We start from the raw sequence: 24,015 nt of genomic DNA on the forward strand, positions 1-24,015 counted from the left end.
TTTTGTATCAATTGATATGATCATGTGGTTTCTTTGTTTTATTTATGTGGTAGATTGGACTACTTCTTTTCCTAATGCTGGACATCCTGGCATACCTGAAATGAATCCTAATTGGTCATGATATATTATTTTTTGTTCAGAATTTTTGCGTCTGTGTTCATGAGCAATACAGCTCTATAATTTTTAATGTTTTATTAGGGGTTCATACAACAATTATCACAATCCATACATACATCAGTTGTGTAAAGCACATTTGTACATTCATTGCCCTCATCATTCTCAAAACATTTGCTCTCCACTTAAGTCCCTGGCATCAGGTCTTCATTTTTTCCCCCTCCTTCCTGCTCCCCACTCCTTCATGAACCCTTGATAATTTATAAAATATTATTTTGGTCTATAATTTTATGTGTTAGTGTTGTCTTGCCTGATAGTGGTATCAGGATTATAGGGTTTTTTTTAAATATGGTTTCTGTTCCAATCAATAAACTCATTGTGACAATATTTTTAAAATGTTTGCTTTATTGCCCTTAAAACACTTGTAATTTGCTTAAAAAATAATCCAGAGAATTATGCTTTTGTTGCAGTTGTTATTTTCTGTGCACTTTTCCATCAATAATTAATTATTCCCATTTACATTTCATTTTTAATGATCTTTTCTCCTGATTATCTGACTATAACACACATATTCCCTTGTTTCCCAGAAATCTGGGTGAATTTATAAATATATATTTCCCTAATATTTTAATGATTATTTAACTAAATAATAAGGAGTTCATTATATATATATACATATATACATATTTTTTTTGAGTTTTATTTTATTTTTTATTTTTTTTAATTTTAACAATTTATTGGGGCTCATACAGTTCTTTTCACAGTTCATATATATACATACATCAATTGTATAAAGCACATCTGTACAGTCTTTGCCCTAATCATTTTTTTCTCTTTTCTTCTTTTACATTTTATTAGGGACTCATACAACTCTTACCACAATCCATACATATACATACATCAATTGTGTAAAGCACATCCATACATTCCCTGCCCCAATCATTCTCAAGGCATTTGCTCTCCACTTAAGCCCCTTGCATCAGGTCCTCTTTTTTTTCCCCTCCTCCCTCCCCCTTCCCCCCTCCCTCATATGCCCTTGGTAATTTATACATCGTTGTTTTGTCATATCTTGCCCTATCCGGAGTCTCCCTTCCCCCCTTCTCTGCTGTCCCTCTCCCAGGGAAGAGGTCACATGTGGATCCTTGTAATCAGTTCCCCCTTTCCAACCCACTCACCCTCCACTCTCCCAGCATCGTCCCTCACACCCTTGGTCCTGAAGGTATCATCCACCCTGGATTCCCTGTACCTCCAACCCTCATATGCACCAGTGTACAGCCTCTGTCCTATCCAGCCCTGCAAGGTAGAATTCGGATCATGGTAGTTGGGGGGAGGAAGCATCCAGGATCCGGGGGAAAGCTGTGTTCTTCATCGATACTACCTCACACCCTAATTAACCCATCTCCTCTCCTAAACCCCTCTATGAGGGGATCTCCATTGGTCGACACTTGGGCCTTGGGTCTCCACTCTGCACTTCCCCCTTCATTTAATATGATATATATATACATATATATACATACATATATACATATACACATACATACACACACTTATATCTTTTTTTTTTTTTTTTTGCATGATGCCTTATACCTGGTCTCTTGGGCACCTCGTGATCGCACTGGCCGGTGTGCTTCTTCCATGTGGGCTTATTTGCTTCAGAGCTAGATGGCCGCTTGTTCACCTTCAAGCCTTTAAGACCCCAGACACTATCTCTTTTGATAGCCGGGCACCATCAGCTTTCTTCACCACATTTGCTTATGCACCCATTTGTCTTCAGCGATCCTATCATGGAGGTGTGCAGTCAATGATATCATTTTTTGTTCTTTGATGCCTGGTAACTGATCCCTTTGGGACCACTCGCTCACTCAGGCTGGTGTGTTCTTCCATGTGGACTTTGTTGCTTCTGAGCTAGATGGCCGCTTGTTTATCTTCAAGCCTTTAAGACCCCAGTCACTATCTCTTTTGATAGCCGGGCACCATCAGCTTTCTTCACCACATTTACTTGTTCACACACTTTGGCTCCAGCCGTTGTGTCGGGAGAGTGAGCATTGTAGAGTTCCAATTTAATAAAAGAAGGTATTCATGCATTGAGGGAGTGTTTGAGTAGAGGCCCAAGGTCCTTCCGCCACCTTAATACTTGACCTATAAATATAGACACATAGATCTATTTCCCCATCCTCCTATATATATTTGCATGTACATGTCTTTGTCTAGACCTCCATGAATGCCCTTTGACTCCTAGCTCTTTCCTCCATCTCCCTTGACTTTCCTCCTGCCCTACTACCATGCTTCATCGCCACCTGGGCTAGAGTATACCTCTTCTCTAAGCAACCTTACCCTTGATCATTTCCCAGCAGGCCTGCCACTCCCACTTCTCTACCATTTGGGGTCCCATGTTTTTCCCTTGTCCCTGGGTTTGTTAACACCACTTCCTTACCCCCCCTACCCCCCCACCCCAAGTCCCCCCAAAACTGTCGGTCCCGTTGTTTTTCCTCCAGATAGTTCATCCAGCCTGTCCTATTCAGACAGACCTGTGGAGTCACTAACATGCACGAAAACTAGACAGAGGAAAACAAAGCAACAGTATACAACCAGGCAACAAAACAACAAAAACAAACCACTGACAAAGAACAGAATAAAACAGTTCACAAGAGAAAAGCTTGTAGTTAGTTCAGGGATCATTTGCTGGCCCTTAGGAGCATTTTCCAGTCCAGTCTGTTGGGGCACCACGCCCTGGCCCCGAAGTCCACTTTCAGCATTCCCTGGGGACCTTGCCACTCCATTCCCTTGCTGTTCCGCTGCACTCCCCCAGTGATTTGCCTCGGTGTGGTGGGATCAGGTCAGGTGCAATTCCCACACTGTGTCTCCGGTGCTGTCCCCTGTATCGCCCTTAGTCACTGAGAGGCATCATGTCTCATAGTGGGGCCAGCCATGTTGTTCTCTCTGTGGACTGGCTGCTCTACTCAGGAACATCATCATCACGGCCTGGTGGGCCAGGCTGTGCTCCACTCTCTCCTCCTGCCCCTTCATCTGCTCCCGTGTGCTCTGATCAAATATGTCCATCTCCCAGAGCTGCAGAGTCAATGTCGTCCTTTGGAAAAAATTCTTTTCGGGGGAGGGGCAGGAATCCACTTAATTTATGGTGCTGGGGCCAGCCTCCCAGACCTCTCCACCGGTTCCCTCCTCCACACCGGGATATTGTGTTCACACCTTGCGACACTGGGTTGAAGTCTGGTCCCACTTTCCCTGTGGAGATATAAACAATACCCTCCCCTTGGGTGGATTAATGCCCTATGACCCCACTATCCTTTTCTTCCTTGTATTTATCCTTTTGTTTTCCTTTCCCCACATATATACATATATTTTAACTGTAAAGCCAGATCTTTTTTTTTTACATTTTATTAGGGGCTCATACAACTCTTATCACAATCCATACATATACATACATCAATTGTATAAAGCACATCCATACATTCTTTGCCCTAATCATTTTCAAAGCATTTGCTCTCCACTTAAGCCCTTTGCATCATGTCCTTTTTTTTTCCCCCTCCCTCCCCGCTCCCTCCTCCCTCATGAGCCCTTGATAATCCACATATTGTTATTTTGTCATATCTTGCCCTATCCGGAGTCTCCCTCCCCCCGCTTCTCTGCCGTCCATCTCCCAGGGAGGAGGTCACATGTGGATCCTTGTAATCAGTTCTCCTTTCCAACCCACTCACCCTCCACTCTCCCAGCATCGCCCCTCACACCCTTGGTCCTGAAGGTATCATCCACCCTGGATTCCCTGTGCCTCCAGCCCCCATATGCACTAGTGTACAACCTCTTCCCTATCCAGTCCTGTAAGGTAGAATTCGGATCATGGTAGTTGGGAGGAGGAAGCATCCAGGATCTGGGGGAAAGCTGTGTTCTTCATCGGTACTACATCGCACCCTGACTGACCCATCTCCTCTCCTAAACCCCTCTATGAGGGGATCTCCAGTGGCCAACAAATGGGCCTTGGGTCTCCACTCTGCACTTCCCCCTTCATTCACTATGGTGTGTGTGTGTAATATATATATATATATATATATATATATATATATATATATATATATATATATATATATATTCTTTTTTTTGCATGGTGCCTTATACCTGGTGATTAGAGGGTTTTTTAAATGCTTGTTTTTAAAAAAAAGTTCATGAGTTTTCTATATTCTGGAATTCTTTGAGTAGAATTGTGGTTAGCATTTCTCTGAATGTTTAGTGGAATATACCAGTGAAGCTGTCTGGACCAGGCTTTTTCTGTTGTTGTTGGGAGGTTTTTAAATTCAGTTTTTATTTAAATGACTTGTTCGGTTTCTCTTTCTTTTTACTTTTGTTTTGATAGATCTGTTCAACACAATGCAGATTGTGTTAAACTAGGAAGATAGTTTGTTTCTGAAATGTATCCATTTTTGTGTTTTCAAAATTGTTGGAGTACAGTAATTCATAGTATTCTATTATTACATATTTATTTAAGTTGGATCAGTTGTGGCCTCCCCTCGTTTGTTTTGTTTTTTTAAACATTTTATTAGGGGCTCATATAACTCTTATCACAATCCACACATATACATACATCAATTGTGTAAAGCACATCTGTACATTCATTGCCCTCATCATTTTCAAAGCATTTGCTCTCCACTTAAGCCCTTTGCATCAGGTCCTCTTTTTCCCCTCCCTCCCTCCCTGCTTCCCCCTCCCTTATGAGCCCTTGATAATTTATAGATTGTTATTTTGTCATATCTTGCCCTATCCAGAGTCTCCCTTCCTCTTTTGTTTCTTATTCGTGTCATTTTCTCCTTTCCCTTGTTAGACTTGCCCATAGTAAGTCAATTTAATTAATCCTTTCAGAGAACCATTGTCTGAACCATTGTTGGTTCTCTCTATTGCGTTTCTGGTTTTAGTTTTATTTATTTAGGCTCCAATCTATTATTTTCCTTCTTCTGGTGACTATAGTCTTTTTCACTTTTCTTTGTCTAATTGTTAGAGATGTCAGGATAAGAAGTGTTTCTGATTCACTTATTTTTGTGTGTATGTTCATTGTTATAAATTGTCCTCTAAACATTATTTTTGCCTTGTCTCAAAGATTTGGGTATATTGTATATCCATTTTCATTTGATTCTAGAAAGTGTTTTGTTTTTTATTTCAGCTCATTTACAGTTGTTTCTAAGCATGGTTTTATTTTGTTTCCATGTATTTCATTTTCCCTGTGATCTTTTCATTGTTGACTTAAGATTTTAAAACATTGTAATCTGAGAAAATGCTTTGAAATATTTCAATACCTTCCAAATTTTGAGGTTTGCTTTGTTGTCTAATTTATGGTCTGTTCTGAAAATGTTTCTTGTGTATTAGAAAAGAAAAAGTATATTTTCCAGTAGTTGGGTGAAATGGTCTCTATTGGTCTTTGAGATCTAATTGGTGGATTATGTTGCTTCGATCATCATAACTTTGTTGACTTTCTTTTTAATTGTTCTGCCCTTCATCAAAAAGTGTGTATTAAAGTCTTTTTTGGTATTGTGGAGTTATTTATTTCTTGTTTCAAGTCTGTTAACATTTAATTTATGTATTTTGGGGTTCTTTCACTGCATATGTAGATATTTTTTACGATTATGTCTTCTTTAATTGATCTGATAATCATTATACAATGACCTTTCTTGTCTTCTTTGCTATTTTTATTGGTCTTAAACTGTCTTGTCAGAAATTAATATTGATACAATTGCTCTGTTTGGGTTGTTATTTTCATGTATACATTTTCCGTTCTTCTATTTTTAGCTTATTTTTGTCTTTAAGGCTAAGGTATGTCTTTTATAGATGGCACATTGATGGCTCCTATCTTATTATTCATTCTGGTGTTCTGTGTCTCTTAATGGGTGCATTCAGTCTATTTATATTCAGCATAATTGCCAATAAGCACGAGCTTACTATTGTCATTTTGCTGCATGTGTTGTGTACATGTGTGGATGTTGTTATAGTTATTTGTTCATGTATTTTTTTGTACTGAGTTTAGTTTGCTGATGGATTTTCTTATCAGTTCCTTTGTTGCTTTTCTTTGAGTGTTTACTGAGACTTCACAGTTTTCTTATTTTTTATTTTGGTACTAATTTTCTTTGAAGGGATCCTGTAATTTATTATCTTCCCCTTCTTAAAACAGTTCTTTTACCATAAACTCCTTTCCATTTGGAAATTCTTAAGTCCCTCTGCTTACTTCAGAGTTGTCCTTGTTTACTAGTTTCGATCTTATTTTTGGTTTGTTTGTTTTTAATACTTGGATAGCTGGGTTCGTCATGGCGACCCTCTAGGACAGGGTAGAACTAGCCTCTTTGGGTTTCCAAGGTTGTAAATCTTAATACCTCATTTTCTCCCATGGAGCAGTTGGTGGTTTCACACTTCTCACTTGGTGGTCAGCGTCCAACTCACCACCAGGAGTCCATAAATTGTAATTGACTCAGGTTTTTATCTGAGTTGATTTCCTTGTGACGTTATTGTGTATCTTTTTCTCGGTGTTGTCTGCCATTGTTGGTTCTCTGTCTAAAGGATTTTCTTTACAATTTCATATAAAGTTAGTTTGGTTTTTATATAGTCTTATAATTTCGCTTTTACCTGGAAATGTCCCAATTTTGCTATTGTATATGAGAGATAATTTTGCCAGATATATAATTATTGGTGGGTTTTGTTGTTGTTTTCCAGGGTTTTATTTGTGTCATCTCATTGCTTTATACCTGACTAATTTCTGCTGATAAAGCAGACCTTAGTCTTATAAATTCTACCATATAGGCAAATTTTTATTTTTCCCAAGCTTCTTTCAGGAATTTTTACCTTTGATTTCAGAAATTTTGATTATGATAGCTCTTGGGGAACTTTCTTTGGGGTCTATCCTGTATTGGGTTCATTCAATTTCATGAAGGAATATCTTCTTTTTGGTTCATGAAATTAAAGAAAGTTTCTTTCAACAAATCTTTGATAATTTTCTCTGTGGTTTATTGTTTTGTTTTTATATTGTCCTGTTTGGGAATTCTGATTACATTTAAATTATACCTCTTGATGGTGTTCCACATAATTTCTAGGCTTTACTTATTTTTTTGGTTTCCATTAGCATTTATTTTTCTGTATGACTTTCTGGCCCTGTATTTTGACCATTCATTTGAGCCATTTTTTTCTATTTTTGTTTGTAATTTGAAGGTATCTGTTGTCTAAGAGGCATTGTGGTGTTATTTATTGTGTTGTTTTGTTGATTAAGTGCTTTAAATTTTTTTTAATTTTGTGAGATCCTAATAAAATGACAAAAAAACTAAACAAAAAACCATTTGTTTTGTTTTAATATAAGACAATTGAGCAAACAGGCTACTCTGATTGCTAGTTTGGGAGCACTGGGGAACTCGCCACATTATGGATGACGTGGTGAAGAATGAAAATTCCAGAACACTTCATTGTGTTTTCAACCTCCACAGAGACCAAGAGACAACTGCTCAAACAGAATAAGGGATACTCTGTGCTTTCAGGTCAGGAAAAGTGTGCGTCTAGGTGGTATCCTTTCATGAAACGTATTTAATCTGTAGAGTAAATTATTTGAAAAGCTGCACAATGTGAAGAAAAAAATAGCATTACGTTTCGGGGAAGACTCATCAGCCACCTGTGATATGCCAATCGCACAATCTTGCTTACTGAAAATTACAATTCAGTACGTATTACACCAACATAAAGAAAATAAGAATCTTCACAACTGCACTAATAAACAATATCATGATAAACAGAGAAAATATTGAAGTTGTCGAGGATTTCCATTTTACTTGGATTCCCAATAAACGGCCATGGAAGAAGCAGTCGGGAAATCAGATGACAAACTGCAAGAGGCCTCTTTAAAGTGTCAAAGAGAAACTATGTCACTTTAAGGAATGCCTGCCACCAGCCATGAAATTTTCAACCACCTCATATTGCAAGTTAAAGCTGGCCAATGAACAAGGAAGAGTGGAGAAGAATTGATACCTTCGAATTATGGTGTTGACAAAGACCATATTCTTAGAAGAAAGTAACCAAGATGCTCTTGAGAATCGCGATGTCAAGACTGTCTCGGGTACTATAGACGCATCATCAGAGGGACTAGTCCAGGAGAAGGACAGCATGCTACATAAAGCAAAAGAGAAAGACCCGTACTAAGATGGTTGCAACAATGCACTCAGCTTAAGAAAGATTGTGAGGACGACGCAGTATGGGCAGTTTTGTTCTGCGGTACATACAGTGGAAATGAGTCTGAACTGACTCGATAACAATCAATCACACCATAATGAAGTCACTCGGTTGTACAAAGAGTTAACACACTAAATTGCTAACTGGAAAGCTGGAAGTTTGCTATTCTTCAGAGGCACCTTGGAGATCTACCTTTTAAAACCAGCCACTGAAACTCATATGGAGCACGGTTCTACTCTGACACACATGGAGTTGTCAGGAACTGGAACTTACGTGATAGAAATTGTATGTATATATATTATTATATATATTATACATATACACGTGTGTATACATACTGTGTATATGTGTATGTGTATATATACATACATACACACATACTCTGTAAATCGTTACAGGAGCAGAAAGCCTCATCTTTATGCCATAGAGGCTACTGGTAGGTTCAAACTGCTGACTTTGTGGTTAGCAGCCCAATGTGTAAACCATTACTCCACCAGATTTCTTTTTCTCCATTTGTCTCTGTCTCTCTCTCTCTCTACACACACACACACAAATATATATATATGTGAAGCTATAAAAGTTCATGGAAAAACTCAATTATCATTTAATTCCATTTACCACAAATCTTTTTGATGCCCCTCCCTTGTATATGTATAGATGAATGTATTTATTTAGTTAAAGATATATTGATTTCAGTTCTATGTAATAAAGTAAACTAGGGGGAAAGTATGTAGATATTTATGAGTTGAGCCTTGCTTCAAGTGGTTCATGTAATTATTTTGAAAGTGGCTGCAGGATAGAGCATGGTAGAACGCCCAACACTGTGATCCAAAGCCACTCTCAGGGTGGAAATGAACTCACACATATGTTAGAAAAACTAACCATTTAAGAGAGAAAGGGAAGCATTTACCTAAGGACAAAGTACAGAGTATTAGGAAAGAAAGAGAAGTGAAAACAAGACAAGCAGGGTAGAAATGAGATAAAGCAATGGTATATTGAGTGGATTATAATAGATGAGTGGAAATAAAATGTATATAAACCATTGATTACCAAACTGATGATCTGCTGTGTGAACTGTTCACCTAGCTCACAGTAAACGTTTTAAAAAGAAAAGAAAAAAGATCAGTTAAAGTCATTGAGATAACTAAAAGCTCTTGGTGCACTTAAGAATTTAAGTTCCGGGAGGCCGACCCTGTGAGGCGGCCAGAAGACAGGCCCAAGATGGAGGCGGTGGTGGTAGTAGCGGCATGACAGGAGCCCCATGGGTACTGCCCAGCCCCACCTTAGCCCATCTTGACACAGTCCTCAGCTCCATGGAGCTGCCACGGGCGCCCCCTGCCAACGGGGCTGAGCCATCCCGGGCAGTGGGCATGGTCAAAGTCTACCTGCCCAACAAGCAGCGCACAGTGGTGACCGTCCGGGATGGCATGAGTGTCTATGACTCTCTAGACAAGGCCCTTAAGGTACGGGGTCTCAATCAGGACTGCTGCGTGGTCTACCGACTCATCAAGGGGCGAAAGACGGTCACTGCCTGGGACACAGCCATCGCCCCTTTGGATGGCGAGGAGCTCATTGTCGAGGTCCTGGAAGATGTTCCGCTGACCATGCACAATTTTGTACGGAAGACATTCTTTAGCCTGGCATTCTGCGACTTCTGCCTTAAGTTTCTGTTCCACGGCTTCCGCTGCCAAACCTGCGGCTACAAGTTCCACCAGCATTGCTCCTCCAAGGTCCCCACAGTCTGTGTCGACATGAGCACCAGCCGCCAACATATCTACCACAGTGTCCAGGATTTGTCAGGAGTCCCCAGACAACAAGAGGCGTCTGCAAACCGTGCCCAGAATGAGCCACTAACCCCTCCAGGTCCCAGCTCCTGCACCAAGCACCGTGACCCTGAGCACTTCTCCTTCCCCATCCCGGCCAATTGCCCCGCTCCAGCGTATTCGTTCCACGTCCACTCCCAATGTTCATATGGTCAGCACCGCAGCCCCCACGGACTCCAGCCTCATCCAGCTCACGGCCCAGAGTTTCAGCACTGATGCTGCTGGTACTAGAGGTGGAGGTGGTGGTGATGGAGCCCCCCAGGGGAACCCCAGCCTAGCCAGCATGTCCTTGGGGAGGAAGTCCCCACATTCCAAGTCACCTTCAGAGCAGCGGGAGCGGAAGTCCTTGGCTGATGACAAGAAGAAAGTGAAGAACCAGGGCTACCGGGACTCCGGCTGTTACTGGGAGGTGCCACCCAGCGAGGTGCAGCTGCTGAAGAGGATTGGGACAGGTTCCTTTGGCACGGTGTTCCGTGGACGGTGGCACGGCGATGTGGCTGTGAAGGTGCTCAAGGTAGCCCAACCCACAGCCGAGCAGGCCCAGGCCTTCAAGAACGAGATGCAGGTGCTCAGGAAGACACGGCATGTCAACATCTTGCTGTTCATGGGCTTCATGACGCGGCCAGGGTTTGCCATCATCACACAGTGGTGCGAGGGCTCCAGCCTGTACCACCATCTACATGTGGCTGACACACGCTTCGACATGGTGCAGCTCATAGTTGTGGCCCAGCAGACTGCCCAGGGCATGGACTATCTCCATGCCAAGAACATCATCCACCGTGATCTGAAGTCTAACAACATCTTCCTACATGAGGGGCTCACAGTAAAGATCGGTGACTTCGGCCTGGCCACAGTGAAGACTCGGTGGAGTGGAGCCCAACCACTGGAGCAGCCTTCCGGCTCTGTTCTTTGGATGGCAGCTGAGGTGATCTGGATGCAGGACCCCAACCCCTACAGCTTCCAGTCAGACGTCTACGCCTATGGTGTTGTGCTCTATGAGCTCATGACTGGCTCACTGCCTTACAGCCACATTGGCAGCCGTGACCAGATTATCTTTATGGTTGGTCGTGGCTATCGTGGCTATCTGTCCCCGGACCTCAGCAAAATCTCCAGCAACTGCCCCAAGGCTATGCGTCGCCTGCTGTCTGCCTCAAGTTCCAGCGGGAGGAGCGACCTCTTTTCCCCCAGATCCTGGCCACGATTGAGCTGCTGCAACGATCACTCCCAAGATTGAGCGGAGTGCCTCTGAGCCCTCCTTGCACTGAACCCAGGCCGATGAGTTGCCTGCCTGCCTACTCAGTGCAGCCCGCCTTGTGCATTAGGCCCCGCCCCAACCCCTGGGGAGCCCATCTCGGCACACAGTGCCCAGGAGCCTCACCCACCAATGTTCTGTCTCTGCCCTGATACTGCCTCAGGGTCCTCTCTCCCCCACCTTGGGGGATGAAGGGGTCCCTATATGTTTTACCAGATCTTCTGGAACTGGGGGACACCCAAAGACTGAGACCCCTTCCTCCACAGTTGGGATTGCTCTTGGCTTTGGGTTTGGGATCTCCTCCATCTCCAATGGCTGGGATTTATGGCAGCGATTCAGAACTTCTCTGGAATTTGTGCCTGATCTACTTTCCACTGGATTTTGGGGTCCCCGGCACCCTGTGTGGATTTGGGGGTTCTCATGTCTCCCCCTATTCAACAACTCCCCCTTTTCTTCACCAAGAAGCACAAAATTCTGCTGGGGAAAAAAAAAGAATTTAAGTTCCCATTGCCCCTAGTTTTCTATAATTCACTTATTTTATCTCTTGGGACAAAAAAAAGTTCAGGTTTTAGAATCAGAAGAACAGATTTGGGTACTTGAAACAATAAAATTACTTTTAACTAACTATACAATCATAGATATATACTTTTAATCTCTTTTAACTCTAGTTTTCTTATTTGTAAAACGAAGACAGAAATAACCACTTCACGTGGTCTTATGCAGAGTAGAATCAGGGAGATCATATACCTGGCACAACCTGGCTTGGGTGGTGGTGGTAGCTGCATTCCACCCCAGAGCCCATGGGATCGAACTGCTGTGATCCACTGGGTTTTTAATTTGAGTCTTTTGGGAGGTGGATCAGGCCTTTCTTCCTAGTCTGTCTTAATCTAGAACAGGGTCCTCAAGCTAAATTTTTAAACAGGGGGACAGTTCACTGTCCCTCAGAACCCCACCCCCCTTGGAGGGCCGGACTATAGTTTAAAAAAAACTATGAAAAAAATTCTATGCACACTGCACATACCTTATTTTGAAGTAAAAAACAAAATGGGGCAAAAACACCCGGTGGGCCGGATAAATGTCCTCTGCGGGCCGCAGTTTGAGGACTCCGTCACTGAAACCTGTTCTATATCATAGCAACATACAAGGTTCCACTGACCGACTACACATTAGTTAGTTACTGAGATGTTATCGACAGACAGTTTAAGATATGTTTAGGAACTTTAGAACACCCAGAAAATGAAGTCGCCATCATCAGATTCCTTTACCTGTGCTCTTCCTGGAAAGGCACCTGGCTGCCAGGTTAAATTGACTTGGGGATGGAGGCCTGAATAACAGTGAGAACAAGAGGGACCATTCTATTGAAAAGACGTGAAGCACCACACCTACCCTTAATGAATATTATTTTATTTCAGCAGAGCATGGCTCCTACCTATGGGGGAGGCCATGAAATATTCAGGGATCATTCTTAATGAGGAGAAAAAGCAGCATTTTAATAGCTACATCATGATGAGTAAGCAAAATGAAATTTCTTCTCCTAAAGTTATGTTTAAAGCAATTTTACCTCCGGGATATTTCTAAATGAATTTACACTGCATACCTTGGCTTAATGAAGCAGGTGGAAAGCAGCTGATTCCAGTTTTATCTGTTTGTTTTGATTTACACATATGTCCCATGGCTGCTTCTGAGTTATTTTGATTGTGGATTCTGCAAAGCATTGGCAGAATTGTGAAGGAAGGAAAGAAGGAGGGAAAAGAGAAAGAAGTTCAGAGGTTCAATTCCTATCAACAGTTTAATAATATGTAGGACTAATTAATAGCCTAGCCCTGGGGAACTTCTCATATGAAGAGTTTATTGAGCATTTCTCCCGCTAAGACTGCCTAGCACTCCCGCACCATGCCTCTGGGCAGTCTCCCCTTGGGGAGGTAAGAAAGCAGGGGTTCAGAAGTGCAAGTGGCACACAGTTACAGTGACTCTGAGTCTCCCTCTGCCCAGAGCCAATACAGGTGCACCTGTTTTCCAGTGTAATTATTGTGTCCCTTTCCTGAGTGTCCCATTTTAGACAATAAAGCATGCAATTCTCTTACATGCCAGTAGTGAGTGCCCGAACTAAGCCAAAGAGCTGGTCTCCCCACACCCTCCTCTGTCTTTAACACACCGCCTTCCTCTGCTATTGATATGCACATGTCACAAAATAGGGTTAAAAGTCACAGCTGGAAGCAACTAAAGAGGAAAGGAGGACCTACGTTGCAGGCGGGTGGCTCTGGGCAGTCTCCAGGTCTTAGAAAAGGAAGGGGTGGGGGCTACCTTGATCTGTGTACTTTGGTGGAGGTGGAGGGTTCTGCATGCTGATACCCAGCTAGGCAATAAATAGAAGTTATTTCCCTTCCCTCCCTCCTCATGCCCCATTCCCCGCCCCACGACACATTTCAAGGTTTTCTTCCTGGGCCACCAACCTACCAGCACTTATCAGCCACCAACATTTTCCCCACACTCCAGGGGAATTTTGCACTTCCTGAACCACACAAGACCCCACAGCAGCAGGTACACAGCCTGAGAGTAGAGAGTTGTGGTCGTTGCCGTGCTGACACCCTTCAAAGGAATTTCCTTTCTCCCTCTCCGCCCAGAGCCCAAGATGTGGAACCCTTCTCTACGCAGTGATTGGAAAACGAGTTGTTTCCTTTAGAAGTGAGATTGTAAAACAAGGGCAGGTAGGGTCACCATGGATTCAATTAGCAAGGGTGCTGTTTTTGATCCCAGAGATAGAAATAAAGGAGAATTCTATGTTCCCTCCTGCGCTCACAATGAAATAAGAAAGATAGCAATAGTGATGCCAGAGCTCTGGGAAGGGGTGTGCCGCCCTTGGAGGGGGCAGTCTCTGGGGCGGTTCCTGGAAGGGTTTCTAAGATGGGCTCTAAGAGGGAATTCGAACAAGTAGACAACTCGGGTAATCAGAACCACAAGAAGACAACTCCATTGAAAAATGGGCGCATATCTTGGGAAGACATTTCTTCAAAGAAGGAAATGCAAAGGAGCGAAAAAGCACATGAAAAGATACTCGGCATCGTGAGTAAGTCTCATTGCCATCAATTCTGACTTACACTGACCCTATAGGACAGAATAGAATTGCCCCTGTAGGTTTCCAAGGCTATGAATCTTTGGTGGGGGGCAGAAAGTCTCATCTCTCCTCCAAGGAGCACCTGGTGGGTTCAAATGAGTGACCTTGTGGTTAGCAGCCCAATGTGTGACCCACTGTGCCATCAAGGGCTCCTTCTTTAGTCATTAACAACAACTCACTGTCATCAAGTCGATTCCTACTCAAAGGAACTCCACAGGACAGGGTAGGCCTGCCTCTATAGGTTTCTGAGATTAACTCCTTTCCGGAGTAGAAAGCCTCATCTCTCTCCTGCAGAGGGCTTGGCGGTGTCCAATTGCTGAACTGTGTTTAGTAGTAGCCCAGCAATTAAGCACTATACCATCGGGCCTCCTTAAGTAGTCATTTGGGAGATGCAAATCAAAGCCACATTGAGTTGGAACCTCAGACCCATGGAAACAGCAATTATTAAAAATAAAGGGAAAATAATAAGCTTTGGTGAGGATGTAGAGAAATTGAAATCTTCACCTATTGCTGGTGGGGATGCAAAGTGGTATAGTCATTGAGTAAAACAGCGTGGCAGCTTCTCAAATGTTAAACCAGAAAAGATGAGTCAGGCAAGGGCGTGTGAGAGGCTTGAGTGGTTGGGGTGGAAGCTGTGATAACAGACATGCTGGATAGAGGTGAGGCTGGAAGGTCATGCTGGATAGAGGTGGAGCTGGAAGGGCTCTGGCAGTGGTTCTCAACCCATAGGTTGCAACTACTTTGGGGGTCGAACGACCCTTTCACAAGGGGCACCCGATTCATACCAGTAGCAAAATTATAGTTATGAAGTAGCAACAAAAATAATTTTATGGTTGGGGGGGGTCACCACAACCTGAGGAACTATATGAAAGGGTCATGGTATTAGGAAGGTTGAGAACCACTAGTCTATAGGGATATTGAGAGCTCAGCAGGGCTCAGTTCCACTTGTTGGTAGGGAGGGATGACTTAGGGCCCAGGACCCTGGCAGGGTTAGCCACTCTTGTAGGAGTTCTAAAGCCTGATCAGTTCTGGGACCCTTCGGCTGGATGTGCTCCTCTGCGCAGCAGAGACCCAGTCTGTTGCTTGGAGACTGCTGGATGGCAGGATGAGGGTGTCTCAAAGATGACTGCAAGCCCACTGACCTTGACTCTGGTCCTCTTTTGTTCAGTCCTCCCCACATCCCATTCCTTCTGAACTGGCACCAAGTACCCGGGAACTTCCTTGGGTCCCCCCTCCAATCGTCTTGCTTTTTCCTTCTCCCTGTCAAGTTCACAATGCTGGGCAGCCTTGATTGAGCCACAGTCTCTGCATGTCCGCTTCCACATCTGTTTGATCCAAGTAGAGTTGATGTGGAAATCACATGACCGAGCACACAGTGGGGCCTGTTGCGGGGGAATGGTTAGGATAGAGCCAAGTCTGCTTTTTCCTTTGCCCCCTGTCTTGGTGCCCGGTACGAACTTCTCCCCACCCAGAAGAAACTTGCCAGTGGGAGGAACCCTCTCAGGGATGGAAGCATTAATTTCTTTTGGTGAGAATGTCATTTTGCACCTGCTTGTAGTTTTTGGTTTAGTCTGTCAGCATTTTTGTGACAGGAACAACTAATTTAAAGTAAGCATTTTGAATCATAGATTAATTTTTCTCCAGGCTAACTCAAACTGGTTTAGTAACAGAGCCAGTATGTCGAGCATTGAAAGTGAGAGGAAAGAGACGGAAACAGCCGTGATAATGGCAAATGGCACGGTAAGAGAAGAGGCAATGAGTGAGAAAATTGAGGTCTAGTTGGAGAAAGATATATTTTAACAATTTTCCCAGGTGCTATGGATAGGAGGCCAGGTTTGAGAATCATTGCCCGGCCTTAAATGGCAGCTTAAATAATATATCACATCTATTTATTCCTCAATAAGGATCCTTTCAGTGGAACCATCTGAGATAGCAGGGGAGAGCAGAAATACACTAAGAGAAGCAACACAGAATATTTTGTTGTGTCTTTTCCCACAAATTTGTATTGTAAACAATTAATGCTGTAGTAGCCATGTGAACTTCTTTGAGATGTTGTTTTAAGAAAAACCACCATTCAGTTTTTTGGAAATAACTTTTTAAGATCCTAGGAGTAATTATAGAAGAAAAGTTGAGGTGAAATAAACCAGGTGTGAGCCCAGTTGCCCAAACTGCCTTTGCCTAATTAATGTCTCACTAAACCGTGGTGGGGGGTTGGGGGGGTGGAGTGTCATGCTTTACCACACACACACACTCACACACACACATACAGTTCTGTTCATTCTAAATATCTAAGATTACATTCCATGAAAGGGTAATGGAGAAAATAGCTTATGTCATTGTTCTCAGTGCCAGCTGCAGCTAGTCTTTGTCTTCAGCTAAACTAATCAACATGTCTTTTTTCTTCCTCCATACATTTCTCCCTTCTTTCCCCACATCCACATGGTAACGTGAAGAACAAGTCATCTATTTGGTCAAAAACTGAGGTCCATGTTTCAGTGGTAGATTTCAGCCATTCACTTGCCGCAAAACTTCTCTCCTTGTTTACCCTTCTGGTTCATAGTGATGTGATTGGTAAGGCATGATCAAGGTTTACCGTAGGGGTAAACACTGGTCACTTTCAGGAGGAAAGCCCTGGGTGTGGGTTCTGTGTTCTGCTGGGTCCTGGGGCCCAGCCACCCTCATTGGGCTGACAGAAGTGTAATGCTTTGTGCCGGGTTAGCTGGCAGTACCAGGAGTACGCAAGTATCCTCTGTTCAGCTAGGTCCTATCCGAAATGCTTCCCCATAAGCCCTCACGCTACCAGCCAGTCGATTCCCACGCCTAGCAATCCGCTAGGACAGGGTAGAACTGCCCCATGGGAGTTTCTGAGACTGTAACTCTTTATGGCAGTGGAAAGCCCTGGCTTTCCCCCAGCCATCACATTAGGGGCAAGTTAATTAAACGTTTGACCAGTATGGCCCTCAAATAATGTCATCATATCCAAACAGCCTTTGGCAGCAAAAGGTTCCCCACCCCTGCTTCAGAGCTTTAAAAAATGCAGAAACTTTGCTAGAAAACCCCAAGTACAGTTTCCGTTATAAAAATGTATTAGCTGCAATTTTCCTTAATAGAAATATATGAGTGAACTCTACGTACCATATGTGTGTATGAGTGCACGTGTGTGTGCATACAAAGCCTTCCATTGGGAAGCCTCCCATAACAAAATGTATTTGTTAGCAAAAAGTTGACAATCAAATGGAAAATCTGAAACCAGGAAACCGAGTGGGTTGCAGTTCTTCATAGGAAACATAGGTCACAGAGTTGTTATTGGTAGGTGTTGTCTGTCCAGTTGGTTCCGACTCTTAGCAACCCTGTGTATAACAGAATGAAACCCTGCCCAGGTCTGCGCCGTGCTCACGATTGCTCTTAAGTTCACACCCATTGTTGCAGCAGTTGTGTCGGTCCATCTTGTCCAGGGCCCTGTTCATTGTTTCTGCCCCTCCAGGTTACCAAGCGTGATGCCTTTTTCCAGGGACTGGTCGCTCCTGACAACTTGGGCAAAGTACATGGGATGAAGTCTCATCCTTCCGTGTACGAAGCATTTTGGCTACACTTGTTCCAAGGCAGATTGGTTCATTCTTTTGATAGTACTTTGAATATCCTTCACCAGCACCATTCAAATACATCCATTCTTTTTTTACTTTCCTTAGTGTTCAACATTCACATACATATGAAGCAATTGAAAATACCATGGCTTGGGCCAGGGGCACCTTGGTGCTTAACGTAACTTCCTTGGCTTTTCAACACTTTAAAGAGGTCTTATGTAGCATATTTACCCAATGTAATATGTCATTAGATCTCCCCACTATTGCTTCCATGAGCACTTATTGCGAATCCAAACAAGACATCTCTGATCTTTTCTCTGTTTATCCTGATGTTACTTACTGATCCAGTTGTGAGGACTTTGTTTTTCTTTACATTGAGTCATAATCCACACCGAAGGCTGCAATCCTTGGTCTCCATCAGTAAGTGCTTCAAGTCCTCCTCACTTTTAGCAAACAAGGTTATGTCGTCTGCATATCGCAGGTGGTTAAACCTTCCTCCAATTCAGAGTAGTTGTATCTAATCCCTACAGATTAGGCAGAAGGTAATTAATTGGTTACTATAGGCATTAAATCCATAACCTTGACTAGGTGCCATGTGACAAAGAGTTAATGTACAAAGAAGGAGTGACATACCCCAAGACCCAATGTAGTAAAACCTTAAAAAAAATTTTAATAAATCATTTTATTGGGGGCTCTTACAGCTCTTATACCATTCCCTACATCCATTGTGTCAAGCACATTTGTACATATGTTGCCATCATCCTTTTCAAAACATTTTCTTTCTACTTGAGTCCTTGATATCAGCTCCTCATTCTTTGGTATTAAAACTTTTAAAGGTGATTGTTATGGATGGAATTGTGCCATCACCCCCACCCCCCACTATGTATTGAAACCCTGGATTACCTATTAATACACCTGTTCATTAGATCATGTTTGGAAATAAAAGTTCTTTTTATGTCTATTAGATCATATTGGAGTACCATGATTTCTTAACCTACCTAATCATGTTTGACTTACAAAAAGAGCAGAATGGCACAGAGAGACACATGGGGAAGGCAGATGTCACGGAGGTTTATCTACCAGCAACACCTGAGGCTACTGGACAGGAAAAATGAACTTCCCTGAGCCCCAGATTCAGACTTTTCATCTCCAGAACTGTGAAAAAAAATGAATTTCACTTCTTTAAAGCTACCCATTTGTTGTATTTGTGTAAGAGTATGACTGGCAAACTAAGACAGTAGCTCACCTTCAAAACCATTCACAAGCTTTTTGTTGTTAGTGGCCAGTGAGTCAGTTCTGACTCCTAGTAAACTGATGTACAGCAGAACAAAACACTAGCCAGTCCTGCACCGTCCTCATAATAAGTGTTAGACTTGCGTCCATAAAAGCGCAAAACCAAATTTATTGCCATCAAGTTGATTCTGACTCAACAACCATAAGGACAGACTATAATTGTCCCTGTGCCTTTCTGAGACTGTAATTCTCAGTAAGAGTGGAAAGCCATATATTTCTCCTGAGAAGTGGCTGGTGGTTTTCAACTGCTGACTGACCTTGTGGTTAGCAGCCTAACCCATGGCCCAGTGTACTCTCTGGGCTCTGTCTGAGCCCATACCAAAATCAAAACCAAGTTCACTGCTGGAGAGTTGATGCCAACTGATAGTGACCCCATGGGGTCGCTACAGGGTAGAACTGCCCCTGTGAGTGTCTGAGACTATACATGTTTACCAGAGCAGAAAGCCCCATCTCTCTCCAGTTTGAGCCCATCGGCACTACAAAATGCACAGGCACCTCTGTAAGGATGTCTGTTTCCTTGAAAGCACATGATTTTATTTAAATGGGGCAGCTGCCCTAAGGCCTTGCCAACCACAGACACGCCCTAGGAGGCAGCTCCCAGAAGAGCACTGCTGGGCAGACATGGGCCGAATCAGACCCAGGTATACCAGCTAACAGTGGAGTGGCTAGAAAGCAGGATGGCAGAGTCCTTCCCCTGTGTGAGCATGCAGTGGCATATGCCCACATCTCCTATCTCCCCAAGCCCCCCACATGCACTTCTTCCCACTTCAGATACAACTCTGGTTAGAAGAGTGAGTCTCAAGTCTAGGTCATGTGATCTTGGTAGTGAACAGAGGTCCGAGCACATGTGCTTCTTTAATTGGAACAAGGAACTCTAGAGTATAGCAAGGTGACAGACAGCACGGGAGACGTTAAACGCACTGTCCCATACAGCAATGGACGCAGAGCAGGGACTCCAACTAGGTATTTAGTGGATGAACACTGGCTTGATCCCCTAAGTAGCAGTCACCTGTTCTGAGGTCTTGAATCTTGCTGTGCTGCATGCACTTGCCCTTTAGGCCTTACTGTCCCTGTGTTACCCTTACCCATCCCTCCCACCACCTCTCATCATCTTCCTTTCTCTACATCCTGACCTGCTCCTAAGCGGACTTTATTAAAGAAAGGGTCAAGAATACACATACAAGTGTTTATTAAATAATTGTATTATCTATGATTATCTATGACAGTGGTTCTCAACCTATGGGTCGTGACCCCTTTGGGGGTTGAACAACCCTTTCACAGGGGTCACCCGATTCATAGCAGTAGCAAAATTACAGTGATAAAGTAGCAACGAAAGTAGTTTTATGGTGGGGGGGTCACCACAAAAAGAGGAACTGTATTAAAGGGTCGTGGTATTAGGAAGCTTGAGAACCACTGATCTATGATTTATCATTAAAAAAGCAAATGACTGTAATCTTGCCTATTTCTGTATTTTCAAAGTTGTCTTCTACTTATTTTAATCCCATGGTTTTTCTTCAGTACATCCTTGTATAGTAAAGGGTAGAATTAGATTCTATAATTGGGATACCCCCCTCACCTTCCAGTTTGACAATAATTTCCAACCAAAATCATAAATATACTTTTCCTTGGTGGTAAGCTAATCATAGTACAATAGTGATATCCCCTAAGAAGAGGGGTGGAGGTTGGTGGATGAGATGGAAGCTGGGCTCTACTACTGATTTTGCCTGGCTCTACTTGGGACCCAGGTTCAGTTCCTGGATGTATTGCTGTCTAACTGAACCTCTGACAATTCTGAGTCTCACTCCTAAAACAGGTAGAACACTCACTTTACGTTATCATCCAAGACTAAATGAACAATAGGGGAATGCCAATTGTTAGATAAGACCCTCACATTAGTGATCTAAACCAGTTGCTGCCAGTGAGTTAAGGACCTGGAGAGGGTGTCAAACAGCCCCCGCCTCCCCCCTAATCCCCCAATCTTGCTGGGAAAGTGAAGGCAGCCGAAGCCCCAGGCTCACAGCTTTGTGTGAGGACTAGAAGGAAGATTTGTATCAGAGCTGGCTGCTGAACAGGCGCTTGTCGATGGTCTCTGAAAATGCCCCCTCACCAACAGGCCCCCTGAGCTCTGGGCCCGCGCAGCCCTCTTGGCTGACATTGAATGTAGGTCCTATGCCTGCTTTGTCACACGGCTGTGCTTTTAGGGCCCTGCTTCAGCACAGACAGGCCACCCGCAGGGCTCTAGGGCCCAGTGAGGATGGCATGTGGTGGTGCAGGCTCCCAGGGCCATCCAGGACACTGGCTGCCTGAGGCTAGCCCACTTAATCAGGCCACCCACGTAGTTTGCTCTTTTCCTCCCCAAGTTCACAGCTTTCTCTGGCTCCAGTCTGTGCAGGTGTCACCTTTGTGCAGGTGTCACCTTCCTCTCTTGTTGCTCACACCACACCTACAGCCTTTCTTCTTCCCCGACAAAGTCAGTCAGTTTCAGCTTTCCACCTACCTACAAGGCTGCCTGTTCTGCAGACTTCTTCCCCAGACCCACCTTTCCCGATTTACCTTCAACAGATGTCGCTGTTGTTCTCAATACCCTGTTTGCCTTGGTCACCTACCATGCCACAGGGCCTTCTGGCTCACGTCACTCCTGCCTCCAAGGACTACTCAAGGAGTAGTCAAGGGGAGACTCAAGGAGTCTGTGCCCCTGAAGGCATGCATGGTCATCCTAGGTTTCAGACGTGGCTTCCAAATGCATAACTGATGGAACAGAGAAGCCCAATGTTGCCTTACAAGACACTTCTTTGTACCAAGCTGCGCGGTCAGCATTTAACTGGCCCAATATCATTCTCACGACAGCCACGCAAAGTCTTAGGACCCTGACTGCAGAGAGGAGAGAGGAGAATTCTTCCTGGTGAAGATTGTTCCAGGTCCCACTGCTAGACTAGAACCCTTTCCTCCACTGCCCCAGGCCCCCAGCAGGTGGAGAGGTGAGGGGTGTCAGTGATGGTGCCTCCTGAGCTTCCTGGTTTCCAAAGCTCCTACGTAAGCTTTGAAATGCCGAAAATAAGAACAGCTATAAGGTCGATGAAGGAAGGAGACAGACGTTTGGGTGAGATGGAAAAATCAAACTGAAAGCTGACCACAAGTATGTGTAGATTTGGGGCTTTTCTTTTCTTGACTGAAATATATTTGTAGAAAGAAAGGTGCTCTCTTGTGGCAGAATGACCACACCCCAAAAGTGATGGGGCCCGTGGCGCTCCGGAGTGCAGACATGAAATCTTTGCTGTGTACAGAGGCCACTGCAGGACTTCTGTTATTTCTGATGACCCCTTGGTGAGAGACGGGTTCCATGTGAGTCCCATGAGGACAGACTGTTGTCTGCGGTACCCTCTGGGCCTAGAATTGTGCTAGGCCTACGGCAAGCGTTCAGCAGGTATTTTTGTTCAGTGAGTGAGGGAGTGAAGAGGAAAATGGAACGGAGTGAAGGAAGGACGACTCTTCTGGATTGGAACATTGTCAACAGAGCCTTTGTAGTTCATTCCCAGTGGAGGTCTTGAATGTTGGCGTGTTCATTAGAGAAGGGTGAGGGAGAGGGAACAAGGTCATAACCAGGTTTGGGCCTGGGGCTCTGGCCCTTCCAGATAGCCTGAGCTGCTGAAATGACACACACTGTGTGTGTGTGCGCTCTCATACTCACATGCACTGGTTGGAAATGAGGGTGACGAGGTCTGAGAAGGCTACTTTGCCCAGGCCTCATATTGTGTGTGTGTGTGTGCGCGCGCGCGCTCTCACACTCACATGCACTGGTTGTAAATGAGGGTGACGAGGTCTGAGAAGGCTACTTTGCCCAGGCCTCATATTGTGTGTGTGTGTGTGTGTGTGTGTGTGCTCTCACACTCACATGCACTGGTTGGAAATGAGGGTGACGAGGTCTGAGAAGGCTACTTTGCCCAGGTCTCATATTCCTAAGGCCCCATATCAGCCCTGTGCTCCCACCTACACATGAGGCTAGCTACCTAGTGATAGGTTTATGTGCACTGGCCGTGCGTCACAATCTGTGCAAGCCGGTCAACCATTATAAAAACGCTATTAGAAACATTTTAAAAATTAGAAGAATTTTAAAAAGGGAAGTGTCACTGGCCACTCGACCTCTTACAGGCCTTGGAAAATGAGAGAACAGTCTTTGATGAGACCAGATGGGAAAAAAGAGGAAAGTGGGAAGGGGGTGGGGGGATGGGGGGATGAGCTGATACCAAGGGCTCAAGTAGAAAGAGTTTGAAAAATGATGGCAACATATGCACAAAGGTGCTTGACACATGGATGGATGGATGGATGGATTGTGTAAGAGCTGTATAAGCCCCCGATAAAATGATTTATTTTAAAAAGGAAGAGGAAAATGGTCTGGGTCTTTCTAGGACCATAAATGAAGGTAAAGGTCACAGAAAGAGTAGACACCAGATCCCCATCTAGGGAGTGGAACATCTGTTGGAGGCTGTACACGTAAGGCTGTGTGCTGACCTGACTGTCATGGGACAGTAAGCCATGGGAAACCACCCTGTGAGACATGGCCACGCATCTCCTGCTCACCCCTCGTCTGACCCCCCCACCTCCCCCCAGGCCCTCGGCACTCCCTGGGCACGC

At 44.0% G+C, this 24,015-nt stretch overlaps 1 protein-coding gene and 1 pseudogene across 1 annotated transcript in view; both read left to right on the forward strand.

Moving 5' to 3' along the window:
• The window catches only part of PGBD5 (piggyBac transposable element derived 5), a 125,923-nt gene that overhangs the window by 59,388 nt on the left and 42,520 nt on the right, over positions 1-24,015 (forward strand). The window lies entirely within an intron of this gene.
• Positions 9,520-11,542, forward strand: LOC142426401 (serine/threonine-protein kinase A-Raf pseudogene; annotated as a pseudogene).

The sequence above is a fragment of the Tenrec ecaudatus genome, chromosome 1 (genome assembly GCF_050624435.1).
Source record: "Tenrec ecaudatus isolate mTenEca1 chromosome 1, mTenEca1.hap1, whole genome shotgun sequence".
In the NCBI taxonomy this organism is placed as follows: domain Eukaryota; kingdom Metazoa; phylum Chordata; class Mammalia; order Afrosoricida; family Tenrecidae; genus Tenrec; species Tenrec ecaudatus.